Below are 23,689 nucleotides of genomic sequence, written 5' to 3' on the forward strand. Positions count from 1 at the left end.
ATATTGGCGTTTACACAATATGCGCGTACACATTCGTGGTAGTACTGGAAGTTGGCTACTGAAGGTAAAAAGTCTCAAACATGTGTTTGTATGGAACACGTGTGTACTGTAGAACTTCCTGTCCCTGTACCTTTCCCTGTTTTTCGGCGGGAAGGAAGAACATAGCAGTTCAAAATACCTTTATTTTTCTGTTACCTCGAATTAGATCTTACTCGCGTACGATGTGTGCCTAAGTGTTTCTCATTTTGTAGTGAGTTATCATTAGTTTTGGTTTGATTGTTTTCTTTTTTATCAAATTTGTAAAAACATTGTCCGTTATCTCTCAAAGTTCCCAATAGTTAACATCTTGTAAAACTTCACTCCCCACCTTAGCCGCGGTCCCTAATGCACACCTGTGCGGTGGTGCGGGACTGAGGCGTAACTGGTTCTATTCTTGCTGATGAAAAAGCAAATAGTATTTTGCGGGCAATCGAAGCAGAGGAGAGCTGGTGGCATGAAGTTCCCATACACAGGCTTTGGTCAGTTTTTCAATTAAATTCCAACTCACTCTCTAATGTCTCATAGAGTGGGATGGTGTAACTCTCTTGATGACGATTCGTTCGTGGGATGGGATCGCGAAATTCATTCGTCCCTTTGGTGCTATTTGAGGGGACTAGGCCCATTTTGCGGCATCGGGCTCCACCCTTTCCCTCACACATACTCCCATTTGGTGCACCTATAGGGGTGGACAAGAAATATGGAAACGCCCCGAAAAATGCATACTTCAACATAAAAGCAGATGTTAGCTAACCCTGCAGGTTGCACTGTTGTATTGGTTGTACTGTTGTATTTGTTCACGGACGGCATCTGTCCAACGTTCTCAGTATGTTACAAGTGGCAGTCGTGGTCGTTCTGTGTAGCTGTGAGTGCGTTATGTCGGAGCCGAGTGAATTCGAACGTTGGCTCGTATGGTGGGTGTTTCCGTAACCAAGGAAGCTGAAGTGTTTGGTGCACCGTATCAGAGATTCACACAACATAGAGGGAAAGCGCAGAATTATCTCCATCCGCTAAGTCACAACGGAGACGAAAGTATGTGTTGATTGATCGTGACAGACGCTCTTTGAGGAAGACTGTAATGAAAGAGAAGAGGACGACAGCTTCAAAAACCGTTGCGGACCTTTATGTCCCGCGCACCCCGTTAGCACGAGAACAACACCAAGGAAGCTTCTGAGCGGTGATTTCAGGGCGAGCTGGAATCCTAAACCAGCTCATCTGTCAAGAAAATGCCCATAACAAGGAAAGTGGTGCCAACGGCAAGAAAGGAAGAATGAATTGATTAATAACGATCATCCTCCTTTACCTCCTCTGCATTACTGCAGATGACGTGTCACTGAGCATATTTATTCTGTGCCTGCAGTACACGTGAGGCGCCTAGTTGTTTCCACTGCACTGTGTGAAATACGAAGGTTCCTTCTAGTGAATTTTATCCACAGTGGATGCTGTTGAACTCCGTAACTGTTCCTTTACAAGGCGTAGAAACTTTTCCGCTACCAGTTACAATAAAAGATTATTTATTCGTCTCACGACCGGTTTCGGACTTGTGCGCAGCCTGTTGTCTGAGAACAGTGTGGTACAGAACAGTCCTAACTGTAATTTTTGTAATTTGTAATAGCTTTCAGTAATTTCATATGTACAACATCATTGTACTTCATAGATCTAAGTTCTCTGACAAAAATATGGGTCAAAAATTTTATAATGTGGATGAAAAAATTTTGCAGTTTATAAGAGCTTTTTAAGTTTCTATGTGTGTGCAACATCCTTGCACTTCCTATGGCAAAGTACTTTGACCATAACCGACATGTTTCTGTAGGAGCAACATCTTTGCACCTCCTACGTCTAAGTCCTTTTACCATAGTCTACGTGTTTGTACCTAAACACAGTGTGTATCACGAGCGCACGACACAGTAGTGAAATATGCAGCTAAATTTTATAAAACTGAAACGTGAACGTGAAAATGATAACAAACGTGCAACTGATTGGAAAAACGGTCACCACAGCATAATTATAATAATGATGCTTCATCTTTAGGTAAGCACAGATATATTTTTGACAAATGCTGCTTTGCCACTTAAAATTGTTCCACTTTCATCCGTTTAGTCACCAGCAAATAATTTTCTTTGTAATTATACAGTGATTCCAGCAATATAAACATTTACATGAACGCATAAACACATGAGGATGGGCACAAGCCCGAAACCGGTCGTGTGACGCATAAGTAACTTTTATTGTGACCGGTAGCGGAAATTTTTCTACATCCTATGAACTATTTAGTATGTGGCGAACATATCGGTTTTTAGCAAGTGTCATTTAAACAGATGTTTTCGTTTGTTAGACAGCGCACGTTCGTTTGTGTGTGTGTGTGTGTGTGTGTGTGTGTGTGTGATAGAAACCTGTATACATGAAGAGATTAACTTATTAAGGGGGAAAAAACACAAGAAGCAAAGAACTCAAGAAATGGCTGGTGGTCAGTGGGGTCCATAGTTTATCTTATCGAAACCAAGGGGAAGAGGATGAAAAAGTTGAAGGAGGAGAAATATAAAAAGTAGAGATTAAGCAGATAAGCTATGCGAGAGCGACAGCGTGGACTGATGACCTGAATGATGAAATATCTGGGTCACGCAGCCCTAAGTTGTGAGGCCGTGCCGCACGCCTTATCACCGGCTGCGGGCGTTGTTTTAGCCGCTTAATCCCGGCGTCGATCGGGTCGTTAAAAAGACGCCGTGGCAAGTTGCCAGGCAGGCGTCGGCCCGTCGCCGTAAAACGGGGACAGGCCGACGCCGTCGTAAAGCACTTAGGCCCCCGTAAAGTGGCAAGTGGGTCCTCCCCACAGTGCGCGGAGGGCGGCCGAGATTGCGCTTTAACGTCCCCTCCACGAGTACGTCATTAGAGACGGAGCGCGTGATCGGATTGGCCGAGGGTGGATAAGGGAATCCGTTGTGTCCTTTCAAAGGAGACGTACGAACAATTGGCGTAGAGCGAATTAACGAAGCGTTAATCTGGATGACGTAACGAATTTCGAACCCTGCTCCTCCCCAGCGTGAGTTCAGTGTCTTGATCACGCCACTGCGCCGCCTGAGGAGGTCCCTGCACCAAAGTGTAGGCAAACCCACTTCACGTGTAGTAGAGCTATATAATCTCCACTAGAAACAACGTTTCAGCGAAAGGTGTAGAACTAATAAGACAGTTTTCCAGATAGCACTATTGCTCAGAGTAATCTATTAATCGATTGAGAGCAAGCTCATCTGTTGTTAACTTACCTTTCATAGTTTCTGAGTCAACTGTGGCTTTCTGTTTCCATCCCGCGTCCCGCCACTTGCTTTCGTTTATGATGGTAAAAACAGCCACCAAAGGATGTGCAATACAGCTGTGTACTGTGGCACGTGAGAATCTGGAGAAACTAGAAACCTGACAAGATAATGGAGAGGCCTCGCAGATGACGCAGCACGACACATAGTGCCGTTTCCCTATACATTGTGGAACGCTTTGCCATTGAGCCACGCGTAAGTGAGAGAAGAATCCGTAGGTGGTGAGGAACAATATGTACTATCCAGTCGTGATCTACAGGGTTCGGCGAAAAGACCTCCCGTATATGGAGAGGCCGCTGTGTGAGCTGTGGTGGGGTTACAGAGGTGGAGGGGGTATCTATCGATAGCGGTCTACATGCCATTTTCAGTAGGTTCTATGGGTTACCTAGATGAGCATCGTGCGTTTGTTTTGGAGGACTATATTCATAATCGTGGTTCTGTGACTACAGCTAAGCGAGCATTTCGCATTCGATTCGAATTTGACCGACATGATTCTATTTCCGATGGACAAAGTGTTGGAGTTTGTATACCAAAATTTAAAGCATCAGGTTCTGCACTGAAAAGAAAACCTGTTGCCCAACTTCGGACTGTAACAACGCTGGAAAATGTGGCGCTTGTGAGAGCGTCCGTCCAGTGAACTCCAAAGCGTTCAGCTCTTAAACGTGCAGCTGCCCTGCGATTGTGAGAGAGAAGTGTAAGAAGAATCCTGCACAGAGATCTTCACGTGCTTCAGCACAAGATGATAACCACCCAAGTATGAAACGAGAGAGATTTTGAAACGTGCAGAACTCTGTGTCAGGAAATTCTTCAGTGGATCCTCCCTAGCGCTGTTCTTATTTCTTCTGATTACGTCCACCTGCACTTGTCAGATATTGCAAACAGTTTCTGTTAGTGTGCAGCTCAAGATCATCATGAACTTCGCCAACGACCACTTCACAGCCATCAATGGCAGCGTGATGTGCCGTTGCTAAATATGGTGAATGTCGCACTTGTTGGCGTACACTAGAAATTTTGAGAGAGTTATTTCCTAGACGTCTTCTCTCTTGGCGGAGAGAAATCGCCCGGTCCCCAGGGACAACCGATTTATCACCGCATGGTTTTTTCTGTGGGGACTCTTGAAGACAAGTGAACCAACGTCGCGCCACAATCCTACAAGCACTTAAGGAGGCAGTCGTCCAGGAAATGGCTGCCATTCCACAGGAAATGACACGAAGAACAATGGACTTTATCGAGGAAGGCTTTGTCAATGTGTCAACAATGGACGACGCGGTTAACCGGACATAATTTTTAAAACTATCTAATGTAGAGTTCCGTAATGTTTGTTGTGTCGTGTGTGTGTGTTGGGGTTTATGGGCGCTCAACATACGACTTTGTTGTGTCAACAATGGACGACGCGGTTTACCGGACATAATTTTTAAAAGTAGCTAATGTAGAGTGGCGTAGTGTTTGTTGTTCACAAGTCAAAGTATTTTCTATGTATCTTTCTTTGTTTATTTGTAATCTTCTTTTGAAGTACGGAACGTCTTTTTGCCGGACTCTGTACTTCGTTCCCGCCACTTGGATGCGTAGGAGATAATGGCACCTAACACCATGGCTTTATACTCAATGCGAACTCTCCGCCACTCTCTCCTTCCAGTTTATGATGATTCTAATGGACAAACATCGTATAACGTGATTCTAAAAGCGCGTATTGTATGTTATGGCATTACACGACCTGACGAGTGCTCCGGCTACGCATACGTCACATAAGTGGTTCACAAACATATTTAACAACATATTTCGCACATATGCATTCACATATTTCAAATGTATCTGTAGCAAATTTGCCATGCAGTTTCACCAGAATCTTGAGGAAACTATCTGGTGCTCCGCTGTTTTACACCATGCGACTCCAGAGAGGACATTAATTACAATCTTGATATTCTGCCATTTGACATAATCTTTGGCCCGAAAAGAGGCTGTTTTCGTACCGTCACAAACCAAGGCAAGCACTGTGTGTTACAGCAAGTTGAAAAGCTATATCTACCTGGCCTATAGACATTCATTACCGAACGGCTGTTGCGTCATCGTCTACTAGTGACGTCATTAGAATGCGGTACAGAAGGGCTCGGAGCGGCTACTTCTCATTCAAGCAGCGTTTCAGTTTACATCACAAGGTTCTGACTGCATCCCTGACAATACGTGCAGTCGAACCCTGGTGGTCTACAAAGCAGTCAGATACGCTGAGTACATTATAGTAACAGAGTAATTTTACGAATTAACAGCGTGTGTGTGTGTGTGTGTGTGTGTGAGAGGGAGAGAGAGAGAGAGAGAGAGAGAGAGAGAGAGAGAGAGCACTCGTGCTCTCTTCAGTGGATGTGTGAGATAGTGCGAGAGAGGGGGGGGGGATGGAGGGAGGGAGACGGAGATCGTAACGAAAGAGAGGGAGGGAAACTGAGGTCGATATATATATATATATATATATATAGAGGGAGAGAGAGAGAGAGAGAGAGAGAGAGAGAGAGAGAGAGAGAGAGAGACACGGGGGAGGAGCGTTTCATTGGACACGTATGATTGTTTTTAGCAGCCCTTGTCTCATTTTACTGATATATTAATGCGGATGCTAAAGCCATCTTTGTCGGGCACCGAACAATGATTATTGCTAGAAGAAACCTGATAAATATGGAGTTTATATACTTGAAAAGACACCGAGTTTACTAATAGCGATCATTATAGCTTCATTTTTTCTTTTTTTCGGAAATGCAATCATGCCGTGAAATGTTGTGTGACGCTATAATGGTAGAGAGAAGATATTCGCTTGCTGGGCGTTGATCGCAGCGGGTAGGCGGGTTCTCGGCGGTGTGGGCGCCCGCCGCGGTGCACTAGCTTCCTCTCCCTGCCGTTGGACTGTTCCAGCCGGAAACCGATTGATTCGCCGTCGCGCCTTGTGTACTAGCGCGCGCTAAAGACCGCCGCATATGTCTGGCACCCGAAGAATGCACCGCCTTTCTTTGTCCTCCAACACGCTGGGCCGAATGTGTCTTACACTGGGGACGCATTGTCCGTGGCACGTGTGCGATGGCCGTCCGCTTATCCCGAACGGAACTTCAGGAACGGGCGAAGAACCATCGTGGCTGGCGGGGCCCACCTCGTCTTTGCACAGATTTCCACTCTTTCATGTGTGAGTACAAGAGCATCCCAAATACTGCCTCCTATACCCTTTCGCGTTTTCAGAGATCTTAGGCCTGTGATTTACGCGGAGTGTTTCTGTAGCAAGAAGGTTTTTCCACCCGTAAGTTATAACGTCACTAACAAATGAATATGGGAGATCAGAATTTTATGTCCCGCCGGAGACTATGTCATTACCGATGAAGTACGACCACAAGTAGGGGAAGAGTGACGAATAAAATCGGGCGTGCTGTTCTCAAAGGAAATATCCTAACATTGTTGATAATATTTATCATGTTGAGACGGAGCAACGACAGTTGGTCAGAAAGTAGTGTGTGCTACACTCCCAATTGCACAGTAAAATTTATTAAACGCGCGGTTGACGATGTGAAGCATACAGTTTCAAGTTTCTTGACAGGAGACAGAGAAGCTGAGATTACAGATATTTGTGTAGGGGCCTACCAACTCCACAACCTGGAGAGTTTATGGAATATCTACTGAAGCCTCTTCCGTTGGTATGAAGAAAATTAAAATTTATGTAACTGAAAGTAGTTGAAATCCTTTGTAAGCCAGTCCAACTGAGTCGAGTGGCAGATCTTCTGTCTGGATACATCTTTCTTTTAAAAAAATAAAAAATAGGATTGTGGGCTGACTTCGAACGCACAATAGTGATTCAAATGAGAAACATGGAGCGAGGTAGGAAATCATATTGTGAATTTATAGCGAACTTCATATATACAAACTTACAGTGTGACTGGTAATGAAGAAGTGGTCGAATTGCAAAAATCAACAAAAGTGTAGCTCCCGGACGAAGAGTATCTGGCCCAAATAAGTCGAACAATCTTTTGCCGATATTTAAGTAGTTCCTTGGTTATAAATCTCTAGTCAGAAATGTGAAAAAAGACAATAGCAATGCAACTATGACAGACTGTAAAGGTACGAGGTATTGGTTTAGCAAAGAATTATGTATTAAGATTCGTAGATAAGTGGACTCTGTCAGATTTCTATTATGATTATTAGACTTTCACATGTCTTTTACAAATGTTCGTTCTATATCTGTTATATTTGCATCCTCTTAAAATATTTTTACACGGTTTAAAATTTGGTATGCTACCCTGACAATCCCCTTTACACAGTGGAAGTTTATCAACCACATAACTTTTAACATTCTTTTCAATAGATTTCTTCGCTCGTTTTGTCACGTTGCCCAGCTACAGTGACCATTGCCGAGAAAATCAGACACAGTTCTGTCATGTGAGATGTTTAGGAAACCTGTGGTTTCGCGCTATAAAATATCAGTTTAGTTCCCTAAAAATTCCGATGTCGTAGTGTCAAGTGAGTAGTTATCCAGATTAGGAAGACTTGTCATCATACATGGAAGTTGTGTGTTAATTAAACTGTGACAGCCGGCCGGAGTGCCCGAGCGGTTCTAGGCGCTACAGTCTGGAACCGCGCAACCTCTACGGTCGCAGGTTCGAATCCTGCCTCGGGCATGGATGTGTGTGATGTCCTTAGGTTAGTTAGGTTTAAGTAGTTCTACGTTCTAGGGGACTGATGACCTCAGAAGTTAAGTCCCATAGTGCTCAGAGCCATTTGAACCATTTTTTAAACTGTGACAGCAACAACTGAATGGCTGTAAATTATCGCAAGATTGTTTGTGATAATGGCCTTGCTGAGCCGCCCACTAGTTGGAACCAGAGTGGGCGACAGAAAACTGAATTGCACTGTAATGGCTGTGTGTATCATTTTATTCATTACGTACAATTCTCTTCGATATTGTGTCTGAACAACCGCGCAGCTGTACATTTGTGATATAATACCACGTTCTTCAATAGAGGGATGTATTTTTTTTAAATTGCTATTGATTTAGTTTTCAGAGTAAACGGATTTGTAGAATGAAAAAAAGTTAAGCATTAATTGGACGTAATCAAAGCTAATGGACGAAAAGTAATATTAATTTCAACCATAAATTTACATACTTTACGACTGAATTTATTTGGATCAGCGTAGTATCGGTAATTGTGCTAACCTCGAAAACGCTACTTTTCAGTTTATGTCGAAAATTATTGAAATAGATAAATACAATTATAATACACTTTGACTATGTAATTGCTTCGGTTTGTATAGATGGTTATTTAATTTTGGAGTTAAATTACAATTTTAAGTGTAAAAATAGAATCGCTACTAGCAAACACAGTCAGAAGTACTATAGGCAGTCCAGACGTTTCAGATAGAGTTCAAAACAGTGAAGCAGGGTTTTCAATTAGCCATCTACTCAAATGGACGATCAGCTTAATTCTCGGCATTTTCAGCTTCAAGAAATGTATTCGCAGTTGCGAATATGGGCAATCTCCAACTGTAGGATAGAATATGACCTGTTAATTTGTGCCGGATCGGGACTCGAACCCGGGTTTCCCGCTTGTCACGAGCGGCCGCCTTAACAGTTTCGGCTATCCGTTCACGGTTCACGGCCAGGCTCAAATTTCTTAAATCGTCGACCATGCATCATTCAGTTGCATTCGAACACATGCCGTATGCAGGGGAGACATGTAATCGCATGCATACGAGAATTTGTAAAGACAGATTTTTTGTTACGTGGATTGTTTAGTGTGTAAAATAGCTACGGGGAAGAAGAATATAACGATTCGCAGTTTAGAAATAGCGAAGCACGTCTTTTGCTTAGTCAGATTATGATAACAGGTTGGAACTTCATCGTGCCAGTAGACTTCGACCTTATTTCCTGACTACTTATGCTTTAGTTAATTATTAATGAGCGTTATCTCACTGTATTCATCTTTTCAAGTGCTGGCAAAATAATAACAGTTGGCGTAATATCTTGATGGAGAACATACGTAAAGTTGGTTAACCATACAGGAAGGTGCGTTGAATGCTAAAACTGTCTGGTTCTCTGACACGTAGAGGCATTTTCATAAGAGCAGTAAATAAAACGAACACGTTCGCATTTCCGATGTTTGTGTTAACCAAAAATTCGTCAAAAGATACTCGAAATTAAAATATGTATCTTCGTTATCTGCAATGGGCCGGCCGCTGTGGCCGAGCAGTTGTAGGCGCTTCAGTCGGGAACTGCGGTGCTGCTACGGTTGCAGGTTCGAATCCTGCCTCGGGCATCGATGTGTGTGATGTCCTTAGGTTAGTTACGTTTAAATAGTTCTTAGTTCTATGGGACTGATGACCTCAGATGTTGAGTCCCATAGTGCTTTGAGCCATTTGATCTGCACTGGGACGATCCGCTCAGATAGACAAAGCGCCGCCTGAGGGACGCGGAAGTCCGCTGGCCCCAGATCGAATCCGCCCACCGGATAAACAACGAGGGTAAGTATGCTGGCCAGCCTGGATCTGGATTTTGGGCGGGTTCGGACGTCCCATTGGGTGAATGCTGGGCTGGTTACCCGAGGCCTGCCTTAGTTACACGATTCGAAACACTTAGAACATTTTCTCTTACTTTCACATGAATATTCGCTACATACGCACTGTGTCGGGATGGTAACACGAAGGGTACCCAGCCAACCCTTAAACTAAACATGACAAATCCGTTGATAACCATGCCTGCCCTGCGATAATGCGGAGCAAAGGCACAAGGAGAAGAAGAAAAAATAGAAATGATCTGCAGTGGGACGATAAATGAGTGGGAATTACCCAGTACGGCAGAAGGATTACTGATCTATTCTCCTCTGTCTTTCCGAAGTATACTTGTTTCAAGTTTCGAAGATAGTCAGATAGTGAAATGGGGCGATCACGTAAAATCGATATTATGGAGGGCTAATGGAAGAATTAGATTTGTTGGAAAGGTTCTGGGAAAATGCGTTATGCCTGTAAACCAAGTCGCATACAAGACGCTTGTGCCACACATTCTAGAGTATTGTTCCAGCGTTTAGACGACAAATATCGAAAGAATTCATATCGATTTAACCTACTAGAAAGTTTACGAGAGATTTGCTTTGCGAACTTAATAGGAAATATTGGAAAGAAGACGATTAATCCTCGCGAAACCCTGTTAGATAAATTTAGAGAATAAATGATAATTAATTGAAACCCTCAGCTGCCGACAGGTGTTGTTGATACACTTCGATGGAGACAGCTGAAAATGTGTGCCTCGACCGGGACTCGAACCCGGGATCTCCTGCTTACAATTAATTATCATTTATCCTAGAGAAGCTGCACGGTCATCAGTGGTGTCTGTTCTTTCGAGAACAGTTACTATCTTCATACATAAAAATTTAGAGAAGATGTACTAGAAGACTACTGTGTTACCATTATGCTGCCATTGACATTTGTCACAATTAGGGATTCTGAGAAAAAGACAAGAAAGGCTAGGACACACAGAGACATATACTTGGTGTTTTCAGCTGCCTCTACCTTGCCTTATACAGTGTATTTCACCATTGGAAACAATGAAATTAACAGCAGGTATCATAATGGGAAGCATTGAAGTAACAAATTTCCAATATAAAACCCAATGAAAAGATTAATAATGACTCATTGTGTTAGTGTGATTTAGTAGTTTTCATAAACAATATTTGTACAATAGGTGTAAGATGTTTTTTTGTATACTTAACCAGTTTGTCTGTGACATTTTGACAACGTGCTTCACATCTCCAGAGTGAACTGGCAAACTACATTATTGTGTCATGTGGGGTTGCATAAAACGACAACGCTACGGGCGGCTGAATCACCATGTCTCGACATTCATTTTTCACTCACTAATTTTCATCGTAATATCTGTGGAAGTACAGCGAATGCTATATCTCGGTTGCAAGATAAGTCTCTGTGGCGTTAATTTAATGTTGTTACCGCTTTCAGTCAAATTGGAGGCCGCAGCAACGTGGGCATCGAGGCAATACGTAATGGTATCAGTCAGGTGACAAACAGAGGTCTATTACTTGGCACTTGACTCATATCATTCGGTGTTATTTCGACGTTCACTGCTATCTTTAATTTGTGTGAAGCACTAACAAATGGTTCAAATGGCTCTGAGCACTATGGGACTCAACTGCTGTGGTCATCAGTCCCCTAGAACTTAGAACTACTTAAACCTAACTAACCTAAGGACATCACACACATTCATACCCGAGGCAGGATTCGAACCTGCTGCCGTAGCAGTCGCACGGTTCCGGACTGCGCGCCTAGAACCGCGAGACCACCGCGGCCGGCGAAGCACTAACAACATTCAGTAAATACGATTACGTTCATTTCATCCTTGTTCAGTATTTGAACAGAATAAGAAAGAAAATTAAAAATAATGTTACAACGTACCCTCTGCCACACACTATCCTGTGGCTCGCGGAGTATTTATACAGATGTAGATGTGGGTGACTGAGGTGCAGTCACGGTGAAGTCCTCATTTACGATTAAATTCCACAGAATGCGGCTCTGTTTCATCACGGTCGCCTTCAGCAGCGGAGTGTACACCCTCCCATGCTCCATATCTTGAGACTGACAAGAATCCTTTTGGCATGTAAATGGGTAAAAAGGGCACATCTGCATAAATTCGAGCACAAGCAACCAGGTTTTAATTAAAAAATTCGGTCTGAGGATTACCGGCGGTGACGAGGTCATTAGCAAATTTACCGAAGCATTAATTAAAGCGGCATTTTCATTTTTTTTAATGGAAGGGGCGGGGGAAGAGGAGGTGGCAAAACGGCGCCAGAGGAGCCGTCGTCGGCCGCTTTGGCGCGGAGCCGAGGCGGGCAGCGGCAGTTGTGTGAGCCGCGATGCGCCGTCACGCGCTTTCATCGCGCATCTGGGTCGCCGCATTTAACCAGAGGAGCAGCCCCTCTGGCGCGCACCTCGCGCGTAATTGCTGAGCGAGCCACACTTGTCCTACAGCGGCGCCGCGGTGCGGCCGCGAGGAGCAACTACACCGACGTCGCTCCTAGTCCACCAGTTCTGTTACACTGGTATTCACTATCTCTCTCTCTCTCTCCACTCCCTCTCCTCCTCCTCCTCCTCCTCCTCCTTTTCAATAAATGAGAGGTCAGTGACTCTGACTTACACACGGATGACCTGGGTTCGACTCTCTGTGTCACCAAAGATTTCCCTTGTCGGAGATACGAGAATAGTCTCCACTGCAGCCTAATTTAAATTAGTTGGCATCCGACGTCTAAGTTTGAAACTGTGACTGTTCCTTTAACTTTCCAAAAATCTGTTATAAGTTATAATTACGGCCACTGTTTTGTTTCTTCTGTTTTGAACTGGCTTCTTTTTTCGTGTCCTGAAAACAGTTTGATACCGCCAAAACTACTGAACTCATTATAGTACTTTTTATTTTATTGATTATGAAAATATCTCGTTCGGCTGCGAATCTTTCAAAGGTGGAGTCGAATCTTTCCAAAATATCATTTTCTCTTGTGTTTGCTATGTATAACCATCGTAAATCGGCTTCTTTTTTAAAACAGTGAAACAATGTATTTATCGTTACTATTGACTGCTTATTTATTTCCACAACGCGTTTAGAAAGTTTAAACCTCCATCATCAGCTGGATTTTTGTGGGTTAATGTGCTATGTATATGTTGCGTTACGACTTTGCAGTAACTGTGGCTCCGTCTTCAATGGTCGCAGATTCCTCTCCCTGTCGTGTTATATCTGAGAGTTGTAAAATACCATAGGCTGCTGTAGACTATCAAACTACCGTAGGCTACTATAAGTAAACGTGGACTACGGTAGTTTTACTAGTAACCTTGGTCAGTTAAAACAGTAACCACGTTACATGTACGTTAGGTGTGTTCCATACCCATCAGGCGTTATGTCATTTTGGTCCATATGTTTGCGTATGTAATCAGTGTCCTACTAGACGCCGCTAGAAACCGGATGCGGTAAAATCCTACAAACGTGAGTGAGCGTATATAAAGGGCTGCGTGTCCTCCGGAAGATTGTTGTTCTACGTAGTTATCCTCCTGTCAGTTACTTAAAAACAAACAGTATTTATAGCAAAATTGAAATTGTCAACATTTAATCCAGGTTTTATATGAAAATTATTGATTCATAATATGAAACAAACGGATGCTATAAAAATAAAAAAGTACAGATTTATCACATAGCGCTCATAATGCGCTAAAACTTAATTTTCTCAAAGAAAGATAAAATTAAAAAATTAAAAAACGCAAATCAAAAATGTCAAACATCATTTCCATACTTGTGTGAGCCCATATAAATCGTGTTTCTGTTATCCATAAACAACTTACGCACCTATCAATAATAACAGGAAAGAATATTCTGTTGAGTACAAAGTAATAAAAATAATTATATACATTTATTTCATGTTTGTACTTGTAAACTGTGCTTACATCAGACGTAACTGCTGTACATACATAAAACCGCTGAAGTTACGTGTTCAGATAATTTTTGTATCTTATAAAATACAATTTATATTTTGTAAGGATAAAATTATAATACACCATGGACTAACGCTGAACGATGGACAATTCTAATTCTAGTCATGTGCGAAACAAACAAACAAACAAACAAAAATTAAAAGAATTTGACGGTTCTCGGTTTCTCTCTCATACATTGATTAATGTTTCTTTTCCTACTAATGCAATCAATACCACCAGTAATCCTACCATGTACTACGTCATTTATGTACGATTCGAACCGTAGTTATATCATACACACAATCACACTTTGTAGTCACCGAGGCTGTCAAAAATCTGTTCTGGATATTAATTGGCGCTGCACGTGAAAGCAAAGTTTTTAATTGAAAACTTGTTGCGACAGTCCTTCGGCGAACGGAAGTGTCAACAAGTGGAAGCCGACATTCCCACGCCCCCACTGGGTTGCCGCTGCAGGGGGTTGTCGGTTATCTGTCAAATTTCAACTAATTTAAATGGGACTGTACGGTTCTGGAGCCAGCTAACTTCTGGGATGACTAAAGGCGTAAAGACTGAGCCATTCATGCTGTTCAGAGTTCAAACTTGCGCGACGTCATATACGAGTAACACCAACAGTAAGAAAGCAAAATGGACACGTGCGTAGCACGCACATCTGCACGGAATGAAAGTTTTAACGTCTCCGTACTGCGAAGGTCTTCCTTCACTTCTGGCAGGTGTGGTACTCATTTGACTCAGCGCGCCAAAGTACCGCGGAACACCACTAGAGGAACCCAAACAAAACAGCGCAGCCCATTGCCGGGGTGCAAATACGTCGCGTCATTTTGCTTTGCGCATGCTACCGAACTGTGGCGTGGTTATATCAGTGTGTACCAGGACTGCAGACGTGTACCTACAAACAAACAAAACATTAATTACCTAACTATTTTTGAGGCGACAATTAAAAATTTATGACTGCCCCTCATGCTTTTGGAGATGCTGTACTGTTGCTTCCTCTGGATTTGAAATTCCTTGTCTAGCAGTTGTAGTGTAGTGTTTCTATCTCAGTAGTTTTTTCCCCTCCAAGTTTCAGATTGACTGACCATTTTCATACTAAGGCAATGGACTCAGAAAATTTAAATTTTTGCCTTTCATACTATTATAAAGTAAAATGCCGCCCATATTATTTTTGCCGATACATTTATACAGGGCGATTCGGCTGAAACTACCGATGTCGTTTCCATGCGCGAGATTTTCATATTCTCTCGCTCACTACCCGCAAACTTTTGGTCCTACAGAAAAAAATGAACAGCGCCTTTTTGTAAAAAATTTAATGTATTTAGATTTTGTCCTGGAATATTTTTTCGCTAGAGGCCGTAGTTTTCAAGTTATTCAAGAAAAAGGTACAAAAGTGACTTTCAAAAGCACCGCCACTCTGGCATTCACGATTTCTAGTATGTTGTTTATGACACTCCCATCTACTACTGCACAAAAATTTGCGACTGCACGAATTATTTCTCATGTTCGACCTTTTTTGGTTTTCATTGACTGGCCTTATTACACCACTGGCGTAGCCGAGCACTTACAAATTGTAAAATTAGCGTCTGTGTAAATTTTATCTAAAAATTTTGTGAATTTCGACGGCGTAAAACAAACAATTACGTCGTTGTATTCGTCAGGCATTCTGACTACCACACTATTGTGCTTGTAAGGGTTAAGTTTGGATAGAATTGTCAAAGTAATTAATTTTAGCGTGATGTTTACAATATTCGTTTTTCTTTCGTTACCTCACGAGCACGTTTAAATTCATAATGTTGACCAAATAGCTGACTATGCTTTTGGCCAAATAGCCCAACCATAGAGATCAAAAGCGCGCAGATTTCGGGCATAGTTCGTGTAGTCGTTAATTTCTGTGCAATGGTCAGAGGGAGTGCCACGAATAAAGTCCTGACTGGTGAGGGATGAGTGTGGGGTGGAGGTGCGTTTGAAACTCACTTACTATGTTTTTCTTGAATAACTCGCATACCTCCCAATGAAAACGTATTCCAGTGCAAAATTTCTATTGCTGTAAGATTACTAGTTTTCGCGTAGCGAGCAAGAGATTATCAAAATTTCACGCGTAGTGTTTGAAGGCCAGATATACAGTAGAATTGCGGGTTGCATAAAGCGACGTCGGTAGGGGCACTTCAATCACCATTTATATATAAAAAAAATAATTATTACATTCTACTCGAGAAAACTAGTTAATATTTGAACATTCCTTTCCTTCAAACTTGTATCAATCAAACAAAAATAACAATAAAATGCTTTCAGCATTGCAGCGCGACAGCAATCGTAAGTATCGAAATAATTATGAAAAATACGCCTCGATTGAACAAACTACCTTGTGTTTACCTAGGTTTCAGCGTGGGCGGATTTTTCATAATTATTTAATAAAATGCAGTGTTAAAGTACAATTTGCAGCAATTACGCGACACCCTGAAGGGCATCCTCTTATGATGTCTGGCAGGTGTGGGCGTTAGTGGCCAGCCGGAGTGGCCGAGCGGTTCTAGGCGCTACAGTCCGGAACCGCGCGACCACTACGGTCGCAGGTTCGAATCCTGCCTCGGGCATGGATGTGTGTGATGTCCTTAGGTTGGTTAGGTTTAAGTAGTTCTAAGTACTAGGGGACTGATGACCTCAGAAGTTAAGTCCCATAGTGCTCAGAGCCATTTGAACCATTTTTGGCGCTAGTGAGAGTCGGATTACGGGCCGAAGCGGGCGAACTTCAGTCTGCCACACCATTCGCTCGCTCCTTATGAACACAAAAAAGTCGCACCCCAGAATGCTTATGAAACTAAAAATGAAACGTATTAAATTGAAGTGGTTTAAAAATATAGCTTGTACTGATTTTATAATAATAGAGCCCATAAAAAGTTGCAAAACGTAGCAAAATTGCCGGTACCTGTGATTGCATAAGCGATAGGAATATGGATACGAGTGTCAACAAATCTGTGACACTACTGTGGGTGGGGAGGGGGAGGGAGCCTGGAGCGGGGGTATCTGAGGCACTGTCACTTACGGCATTTCCCACATTAAGTATTCATTACCACAGTTGACACAAGCGGTAAGTGACGGAAAGAAGGTTAAGACTTGACAGGTTCTTCGGATAACAGCTTCTTAGTCACAATTCTACTCGCTTTATGTTTAATGGAGAAATAACGGTAGGTAGGCGTTGTTTCCGCACCACCCCCTGCGTGTAATGCTGTAACTGTGGGTGCCAGTGACCTGAGCTGATGCTGGAGGTAAGTACATAAGCCACCAGCCGCGATTGTGACCGGAGCGGGGTTCACTGTGCGCTTTCAGAAGTTGTCCGCTGGCGCTCTCGACCGCTAGCTGCCTCGGGGCTGCCGCAAACCTGTGGCCACCAACTGCAGACGCCGTGTCGGGATACCAGCGGCCGCCACCGCCGTCCGGCTGCTCGCTGCAACAGAAGTCACTCTGGGGCTTAACTTCAGAAGGCCGAATCGTAGTCCCGCTTGTTTCGTAACAACCCTGATTGCCGTCGTGCCATTACGAGGTCCTCTTCAATCCTGTGACAGTCCGAACTTCACAAGTGCTACACGGAAAATACCTTTCACTTCATAGAAGTAAGTTCATTAACTGTATAGCCTGAATGAGCGAGCGAATCCCCACTCTGGATGTCTAGCTGAGTCACAAGATACTTCTACAGGCTGTTTCAGAACGCTGTATCGGCCCTTCCGCGGCGCGCGCTTTAAATCATTGGCGACTCACTGTGCAGATACAACTGGGCAACGTTTATTTTTAGATAAATGAGTCCTCTTTCGAAACACAGCATTTTAGAATAAATTACAAAATGGCAGAAGTGCTGGGACCGGTGTATACGTGCGGATGGGAACTACTTCGAGGGTGATGGTGACCATTAGACCAAAAGTAAGGTTTTCAACAGATGGCAGCACCACATCCGAAAATTTTCGATAGCACCTCGTATATTCTTCTTCATATTCTCCTTCACTATTTACAACAGTCTGCTAACTCTGGAAAAACTTTTCGATTTTGCAACTATATAAATCACGTAGTTTGGAGACGAAGAACTCGTCGAGCTATCGTCGGAGCACATTCTTATCCGGAAAGGATATCCCTTGAAGGCTGTTCCACAGAAGGCGGAAAAGGTGAAAATCTGAGGGCGCAAGTTGAGATGAAAACGGTGGGCGCGGAATAACTTCCCAACCCAACTTCTGTATAGCCTTTTTAGCAAAAAGCGGGCGAGCGTTATCGCGGAGTTGCATCACTTCACGATGTCGGCAGTGATGGTGACACCTCGGGGAAGCACCGTCGCTGTTCCACCAGATACGCAACATTACCTGTTGTGGATGCACACTAGTCTTTGTACGGGGAGTTGCTACTTTGCTTGGGTTCAACCATTCCTTTCTTTTCCTTATGTTAGAATAAAAACACCATTTCTCGTCACCAGTAACGATACGGGACAGGAAATGGTTCAATTGGCTCTGAGCACTATGAGACTTAACTGCTGTGGTCATCAGTCCCCTAGAATTTAGAACTACTTAAACCTAACTAACCTAAGGACATCACACACATCCATGCCCGAGGCAGGATTCGAACCTGCGACCGTAGCAGTCACGCAATTCCAGACTGTAGCACCTAGAACCGCACGGCCACTCCGGCCGGCGATACGGGACAGGAATGATTGTTGTTGTTAACGAGCCAATTGACGGCGAGCAAGCACAGATGCGCATACGGCCATCCGCTGACTTTTGTGATTTTGGTTTAGAGCACATGCGGTACCCATACACCCGACTTTTGAACCTTCCCCACTGAATGTAAGTGTCGTACAGTGGTGGAATGATCCCAGTTCATCACATTTGCCAGTTCTCGAGTACAGTAACGTGGATCACTGTGGATTACCAGTATTCCTTCCTGAACGTGGAGAATCACTAATGCCAAACGATCATCCTTAAAACGAGAAAACCATTTTCTTGCCGTGCTCTGATCAATGGCATTATCCCCGTACAAAGCGCATATGTTTCTGTTTGCCTCCGCTGCTGTCGCCCCTCTACTGAAATGGAACAGAAGAATATGTCGGAAATGTTCCGATTTCTCCACTTGGCATTCCATTTTCTTGCGTCCACAGTTCCACTCACTATCTCCAAATGACAAAATGACAATATGTTAACTCAAACAGCAACAGTTAAACACAAATAAAAAATAGCAATCGATACATAAACCGGAATACGAACATGCAGAACAACCTATCCACCAACCTAATAGTTGTTTTAACATTTAAATCCTGGTTTTGCTTCTTTACGATGATATTACATAAGTCAGTTTCCGACTAATGCTCTATTCTTTTGCAACACCTCTCAATAAACAGTTTTACAATGATCATATATTTTCCAAGTGGCAGTAATGACAATGATATGCAGAATTATAATTATAAAGAAAATACTTCTCATGTTCTAAAGTAGGTGTCGCTAGAAGTGGGAGGAAAAGTTATGTAAAACTTACGTCACCTATTAACGTGCATATTCCTGACTTTTTAGCTAGTATGACAACGTATCTTATATACATCACAAGTAATATATGCTGTCAGAGGGGAATGGATAATATTTATGTTTATTATAAAGTAGCCTACGCGTTGTCAAGTGGCAGAGACATAATTTTTGAATTCCCTGTTTGTAATTTGTTTTTTTATGTTTTCCAATGCAGTTTCTCAAGATCCAGTCATAAGTAAAAATTTTGTGATTGCGTCTGATAAAAATAAAATGTCATCACTTGCGATTGTAAAAATTTTGTCTTAACAGCTCTTGTTCTTCTGTATCATTCCTCTTCATGGGTACACCACGTAAGAGCCCACGGCTCTTCTATGAGAGTAATAGTAATGCAACATTTTTTATGAAAGCAGATTGGTTTTATTTTTATCAATATTCCAATAAGTCCCAGAAGGCCGTCGCAATGTCTTTACCCCCTTAGGGCGTGGTTTTGAACTTCTTCTTTCGATGAGAGATGGTGTTGCGCCACTCCATGGATTGTGCAGTTTTGTTTCCGGTCCGAAGTGATGAACCCATGATTGATCGCCTGTAACGATGTTCGACAGAAAATTGTCTCGATCAGCTCCGCAACGCGCTAGGAACTGCACACAGAGCGTCCTTCGTTGCTGTTTATGGTCTTCTGTTGGGTGACCACTTCACAACTTCAAGTGCCCCAACCGGTGGATATGTGGCTCTAAGCACTATGGGACTTAACATTTGAGGTCATCAGTCCCCTAGAACTTAGAACTACTTAAACCCAACTAACCTAAGGACATCACACACATCCATGCCCGAGGCAGGATTCGAACCTGCGACCGTAGCAGCAGCGCGGTTCCGGACTGAAGCGCCTAGAACCGCTCGGTCACATCGGCCGGCTAGTGGACGTATGTGTCAGCACTACTAACAGAGACGTCCAGATGAGCAGCGAGGTGTTTGATTGCGATCCTTCCATCACTTCGAATGAGACTGTCCGCACGTTCCGACACTGCTGCCTGCCTCACAGCTGCCTGCGGTCTGCCGGCACACGTGAGAGCGAACAGTATTGCGCAACCTTGTCGAGATGCTGACCGAGCCTCCGCCAACGGCTCACCGTTCTTTTGTTCACTACCAGGTCTCCGTAGGCATTCTGCAAGCGCCAACGAATATCTGCGATGCTCTCGCTTTCTGCCAAAAGAAACTCAATGACAACTCTCTACTTGGAACGGCGTCCGGTGTGGCCGAGCGGTTCTAGGCGCTACAGTCTGGAACCGCGCGATCGCTACGGTCGCAGGTTCGAATCCTGCCTCGGGCATGGATGTGTGTGATGTCCTTAGGTTAGTTAGGTTTAAGTAGTTCTAAATTCTAGGGGACTGATGACCTCAGAAGTTAAGTCCCATAGTGCTTAGAGCCATTCGAACCATTTTTTTCCCCCTACTTGGAACGAACCTCCGTTACAGATGGTATTTTGAAGGCCATGCGTATCGCCGCCATCTGTCGAAACTTCATATAACTATAGCAGCTGAAGTGGAAATATTTCACGATGTCCTACAACAAATTTACCATTTTTTCAGACGAATTTGCAAGAGAAAAAGAGGTGTTGCATTACTTCTCGAGCGCCTCTCATATCTGCTGGACTAGTTGCAGTGTTCTTTTTTCAGGGGGATTAGTGGAGATTTCCTCGACATTTTCTGGGCCACTTTTATTGGGGGCAGTTGGGAAACTGCCAGTCTCTTTCCCCTTCTTCACGAAGTGATTTGGTGAACTGTTTTTACGGGCATCGCATCGGATATGGCGTTAATCAGTAGTACGGCCGAATGACGTGATTTCACCCGCCGCGCCGAGTGACAGGCGCTGTCAATAGCCCGGGTGTGGGGGCAGGTAGCGAGACGCGAATTAAGGCGTCCTCGAGGGCCGGCCGCTACCTGCGAGAGCAAACACAATTACAGCCCCCACGTCCTGCCCGGCGCGTTGACTTTGCGCGAGGCGCCGCAGCGCGGAGGCTTAGCCGAAATGAAGGGGATCCACGGGGCGTCGGGCGCCCAAGCCTTTAATAATGTACGCCGCTCCGCTGCCGCTATCGATCTGGCCGCGGCGGCGACGGCGCCTGCAACTCAAACGGCCCCAATTTCCATATTCATCCGGCAGCCCCGACTTCCTGACATTTAGTCCCGCCCCGGGACTCGTGACGCACGCCGCGCGTCCACTTCACCGAGCGTTTCCGCTCGCGAGTCGACACCTAAAATTAGTCTTCTAGTCCAGTCTTCTCCTCAACTGGACGCCAACAGTAAGTCTACAATCACCAAGTAATGTCGATTCTCATCTCCTTCCGGCTGAAAGAGGTGGCTTTCCGACCTGTGGGCAATATCGAAATGGACGCACGATATAGGGTTAAAGCTCAACCAATCCAAAACCCACGTGGCACTGGTTGGTCATTCTAGGCTCATTAGCCCGAAATATCGGTAATCTCTACCATCTTTAGCCCTATGTGGTACAAATATCAGATTAAAACTGTGTGCCGGACCGAGAATCGAACTCGAGGTCTTTGCCTTTTGCGGGCATGTGCCTACCAACTGAGGTACTATCACTTCTTACGGCTCCGAGGTGTTCAGAGTACCTCGGTTTGAAATTTCTGCGTGTTTGGCCTATGTAGACCGATTGGCATGAACTACAGGTTAACTGATATACTCCTGATTTGGAGAACTTGTCTGCTGAGGTGGTGTTAGTCATTAGATTTTTCTTTACTGTGTTATTTGTGTGGAATGATATTTGTAGCCCTTGTTTCTTCAGTATGTTTCCCACCCTGTGGGATATATATATATATATATATATATATATATATATATATATATATATATATATATATATATATATTCAGCTCTCTCCCAGCTGTGTCACCACACCATTTATGACGAAATATTCAAAGTTAGTGACACAAAAAACACCAGACGAACGATGAACAAGTGAGCAGCGGGGCTATAACATAACATCTCTCACAGAAAATGGTGTCCAGAAGTGTCTGCTCAGATCACGTTTCACCACATTTTGTGTAAGTGCATGTGAAGGGAACTAGTGAGCACAAGTTGTGTGAAAAACTGTGTGGAAACAGTACACCGAATAGCCATTGATCACAGACACCCACCAGACACGCAACACGACGAAAACATGTATGTACAGAAATGCACAAAACAGTTCTTGATAAATACGAATTAATTTTCTTCAGGGCTAGTTTGCAGAAGACATGCTGTCAAAAAAACGGCGAAAAAGAGCACGAAAAACCGGTGAATAATAACGCAGTTCATTTAGCGATGTATTTTTAAGGGGAGCGTCTAAACAAAACAAAGCAAATTGCACGTATAGTAATTCCTACTCCTACAACAGTTAAATTATTATAAATTTCATTGTAGTTTACAGATGACACACAGGTGTGGAAACGTATCTGGGTAAATAGAAAAATAAACAAATTGTGTTTGCATAAGGTTGATTTTCAAAACAACCCATGTTCGTAATAAATGCAGGGACCCTGACTTTTGATTGCTTTTCCAACGTTAATGTAATTTATTGCCAGCCGGAGTCGCCGAGCGGTTCTAGGCGTTACAGTCTGGAGCCGCGCGATCTCTGCGGTTGCAGGTTCGAATCCTGCCTCGGGCATGGATGTGTGCGATGTCCTGAGGTTAGTTAGGTTTAAGTAGTTCTAAGTTCTAGGGGACTGATGACCTCCGATGTTAAGTCCCATAGTGCTCAGAGCCATTTGACCATTTTTGGTTGTCTTGGCTCTCTATCCCACCGGTGTCTTCAGTGGAATCAGATTTAATAAAAAATTTGCTGTTATTGATGTAGCACGACTATCGCGTTGCAGCACTTTTTAACAATGTTTGGACTCAGAAAGCATAACATTTCTGAAGTAGTATTTTCTTTTTCGTTCTACAACAACAACAGCGGCGGAGGGCAGACTTGTTTGGGAGGCATGGGTACTGCTGCCTGTTAAGCTTACCTGCTTATCCGAGACGTGTCTTGCGCCCGTCGATAGTATACATTTGCAGTTACGGGAAAACACATGCTGTCATAGGAATGTCATTTGCCCTACGCCAGTTCGGTTTGTTCCGGCCACAGACGGCTTTACACGGATAATAGTGATCCTGATTCAGCTGGACAAGGTCCCCTTCCACCAGAGACGGGAAACCGTCTCTTGCGCCCAAAGTAGCCAAGAGGGCGAGCCTACGGTCGCGTGCAGGACTGATATGTTTCAAAACAGGAGCCAAACTATCAAGCAAGGTATACTTATATGGATATGGTGTCTGTTCTTTCGGACATGTCCGAAAGAACAGACACCATATCCAAATAAGT

At 43.6% G+C, this 23,689-nt stretch overlaps 1 protein-coding gene across 1 annotated transcript in view; it reads left to right on the top strand.

Moving 5' to 3' along the window:
* LOC126480962 (kalirin) overlaps positions 1-23,689 on the top strand; it is a 1,643,174-nt gene that overhangs the window by 1,166,724 nt on the left and 452,761 nt on the right. The window lies entirely within an intron of this gene.

The sequence above is a fragment of the Schistocerca serialis genome, chromosome 5, assembly GCF_023864345.2.
Source record: "Schistocerca serialis cubense isolate TAMUIC-IGC-003099 chromosome 5, iqSchSeri2.2, whole genome shotgun sequence".
Lineage (NCBI taxonomy): Eukaryota > Metazoa > Arthropoda > Insecta > Orthoptera > Acrididae > Schistocerca > Schistocerca serialis.